Source organism: Protobothrops mucrosquamatus, unplaced genomic scaffold (assembly GCF_001527695.2).
Source record: "Protobothrops mucrosquamatus isolate PMUCROS unplaced genomic scaffold, P.Mucros_1.0 scaffold1074, whole genome shotgun sequence".
NCBI classification, from domain to species: Eukaryota; Metazoa; Chordata; class Lepidosauria; order Squamata; family Viperidae; genus Protobothrops; species Protobothrops mucrosquamatus.
In genome coordinates this window covers 195,053-199,278 of record NW_015387302.1, presented here as the reverse complement: position 1 = coordinate 199,278, position 4,226 = coordinate 195,053, and positions in this window count along the sequence as shown.

Sequence of the window (4,226 nt, the reverse complement as noted above, 5' to 3'; positions counted from 1 at the left end):
GAACCTATGGCATTTTTAAACTTTAAAGAGCTCAAAGGAGAAAACCCTGGAATATAAGAAAGGATGAAGGACATGCACAAAAACAAAGTAAGTTGCAAATAGCTATAGCAGTTCTATATTTACATGTTTATGTTTAAGGTAGAAGGAGGTAATACCCTTCTACCTTAAGCTATTTTCCCAATTTAAATTTTATATTAGGATTACATTCCAAAGATAAAGGCTTCCTCAAGTCAAGCCCAGCTTTCTTGGCAGCAATATGGTTTGAAATTGCCTTCTACAAGGATATTTTCCCCTACTCCTCAGCCTAGCTTACAACCTTGAGATCTCCTGATGCCAAGACATCCATTTACTAATCTGGTCTGACCCTAAATAGCTTTTTCAAGATTAGCCAATGTTGGCATACTAGTCCCTTTCCAAAATTGTACTCAAACTAGCTTGGATCAGACTTGGTCCTGCTTAGATCTAAAAATAGACCTAATAATATTAGTGAAGCATAGTTTAGTCATAACACTAATGTAATTAGTGTTGATTTCAATATACCCTTTGAAAGAATAATGCCTGGAACGAATCATGGGTTGTTATTTTGATCCATGACAAGACAGTTCTCCTCAAGAAAAGGAGCTCCTTCCCTGGATGAAAAGCAAGTCAATTTATGAAATGAATGTAGAAGAGTAATTCACTTTGGTACTATCCCTCCCAAAGCAGTAGATGCAAATTGCTCACCTTCACAAAACAGACCTTTAGCACAGAAGAAGTGTGAGTACATAGATGCCTATATAAAGGTTTCTCATTTGAAAGTAGAATACTCACTGGAATTCTTACGTTATCATCATAACCTTCCTTCTAATAAATGTTACTAATCTGAGGTTTGACAGATTTGTTCTTTGGGTTAATTGTTTCCAGCCCAGTTTCCTTGGAGAGAGCTCTTTTAGAAAGCAATTTTTAAAAGAAGCAACTTACTTCTAAAGGCAAACTAAGCAAACTAAACCAGCTAAAAACAACCTTCTATGAACTAAAAACAAGTAATGTTGCCTCAGAATAGCAGATTGCATCCTTCATGCCCAATTGTTATGTGCTTTGTAGGGTGAGTTGAACACACCTGTATTCATATAAACCAGACACATACAGCAAAGGGTTGTGCAAAACTTAAGAGCGGATGCTTCAATTTGGTGGTGATTAAATATCACCACTACTACCACACCTCCCATTTTGCAAAGCAGGAGCAATGCAGAAAAACACACTGCTTTGCTTTGTCACAACACTGAGGATTTCTTAACTTTGGCTCCAAACTGCTTCCAAAAATGTGCAGCTACCCAGTACTGTATGCACTTGCCTATAATTGCAATAAACATAGAGTTAAATGAAATGTCCTGTAAACAGTGTCTGTGTATTTTAGTTCTGTCTGTACAAATAGGCAAATTACATTACCTGGCTACAGGAAGGAGGATATTAAATGCCAGTTGCATCAATGAACAAGGAAACTGTAAATCTAGTCCTCTTTCAATTTGATTTTGAGGGATTTTTTTCTCCACAGATGCTATTTGTGTTGGAGAAATTCATCTAGAACTTCATCCCAATGCTATTACCAGTTTCAAGTGGGGACAACAGAAAGGAAGGAAAGGGTTAAATTTTTACTCCATGCCTGCTGAAATCTGGTAAATTATTCCTTTAATCCCCTATATGGATGGCTGCTGCTACTGAAAACAATCCAGCATTTGAAGTAAAAATATGGATTGAATTTTACATATAGTTCAGTTCTTAGTGTTAACAATAATAATTTTCTAAAGGGCTAGTATGCTACTATTTCTTACTGTAAATATTTTTTAAAGAAATATTAATCCTCTATAGTAGGGGTGTCAAACTCACAACTTCACATGACGTGTCATGACATATTGTGACTTTTTCTCTTTTTCGGCAATGGGGTGGGCGTGGTTTTGGCATGACGCATCCGGCCTGTCGGCCGGCAGTTTGACAGCCATGCTCTATAGTGACCTATTCACAGAGGTATTTGCATCAAAGAATTTAAAAAAAGACAAGATGGCAGACTTAATCACATGGTTGAAATCTAAATGGATAGGACTTTGCTCACAACTGCCATCTTGCCTGTTTTTTAAAACTCTCTGCTCTTGTTACAGACACAAGTTCATGTGGCACGTGCAAATAATAGTTTCCCCCAAATACTGGTTATCAGAACATGATAGGTTTCTGTGGTTATTCTGTGGTTATTATCATAAAATTTAAAATGTGTAGATTGTGTAAAGCTAATTGTACCCATAGCACAATGAGTGCAACTTAGCTTTATGAAACTTTAATTTGAATGCTATCACTTCTTCAATTAATATTGATTACAGGAAAGCAAATTCCTGTTGTACATTAAGAACAGCTTCTTAACAATAACAGTAGTTCAATAGTGGAACCAATTACTTAGGAAGATGGTGGGTTCCTCTTCTCTGGCTGTATTACAGCTGAAGCTAAATAGCTTCTACAGACAGTCATCTGGTTTCAATGGCATCTGTAGGATCTTTCTGCTTCTAGGAATGTGATGGCATCGTGCTGATATCTTAAGACATCTAGAAAAGGGGCAGAGATGATATCACCTGTTGTGATGTTGCTTTCATCAGTTTCACAACCTGGATCTTCCATTTCCTGTGGATGTGCCTTTCCTTTCATTCTATTTACATACATTATGGTTTCATTATCATTATGGTTTGTACAATTGAGATGTCTGTGAAAGGAATTCCTATTTTTGATAATTTGCCAACATTTTCCTTGCCTTTATTTTATATGCAAGAAAATTGGATATATATTTATCGCTAGGTAAAATTGACTAACACAATAATTTATGATGCAGTTATTTGCTTGCATTTTTGTTGAGAAACAAGCATTGTTATTTCTACTGAATAATCCACAATTATACTTCATATATTTAAAGAAACAGATTACTGAACCATAAATATATAGCATGATGGTTGCTTATACAGGTCATTTGCCTACTTCCCCTCTCCTTGTAGCAATTTTCGGGTTTCCTTATCAACCCTGAGGGAAAAAAAAGAAAACATTTGATGTTGCAGTTGATGCTCCAAGAACCCTAAAATATTTGATCAAATTCTCTTCCTGGTCCTTCTAGTGCTGTACTCTTTCCACACTATTGTAAAAAGTGACATCCTGAATGGGCCGTAGCAAACCTTGTTGCATACATCTATGGAGGATGTCAATATTCATATATCACTATACATGGAAAGCAAGGATGGAAAACCATTTTCTATTAAACAATGATACAACAGCACCACTGGACTATGTTTATTATTTTAGTTTATTTTTTAAATGAATGATGTTTACTATGCTGATTGCTGATTTTTATATTTTATATGCATATGCACTGTACGAATTCAAGCAGAGTTCATTATGCCAGCTAGGTTTTAGCAAATAAAATATGTTCCTATGTGTTGTATTGAAAAATAATTTGATTTAAACTATATGTATGACACATTGTAATTTGTATGATATGTCTTTTATCAGATTTAGCTATGATAATCAGGATATTACTATTATTATTGTCATCCAGATGTTGTCAATACATCTGTACAATCTAGCATGGCCAATGATAAGGATTCTAGCGCTGATTAGAAAGATATCAGAACCTCAATCTGTATATAAAGACAATTATTTTTGTATATCTAAGGATAATCCATGTTCTTTCCTCATGTTTTTACAATAACACAATATGATGCTGAAAAATCTGGAACACATTGTGAATTGCAGGGCATACCCCAGAGCAGAGTATATTAAGAATTGTGCTGACAGACTAACTAAGACTATTGCCGTTATGGCCACAAATAATTAGTTCTTTTCATGAAAGAGGAATAAGGTTCTGAGATTACAGATTCACATTTTTAAAAAACTGACTATTGTAAAGTTCTAATGCACTGTTATTCTTTATTATATATTGTATACTATATATTCTATATTATATATTGAAAGCTATCATAGTATAGAGTCTTTGATATACCCTGGATTTTTTGTTTATAACTCTCTTGTCCAGTAAAATAATTCCATTTTCAAAATGCTAGCATTCCCATGTTTATTTCTCTAATCAGAATCCAAGTGTGATCCATGAATTTGGATTCTGAAATTTTATTTGAAGCACCATTGACTTTAGAAAAAAAGAAAGTTTACATGAACTGGTGCAAGCTTCTTATTGTTTTCCTGTGTTTATTCACTTTTGA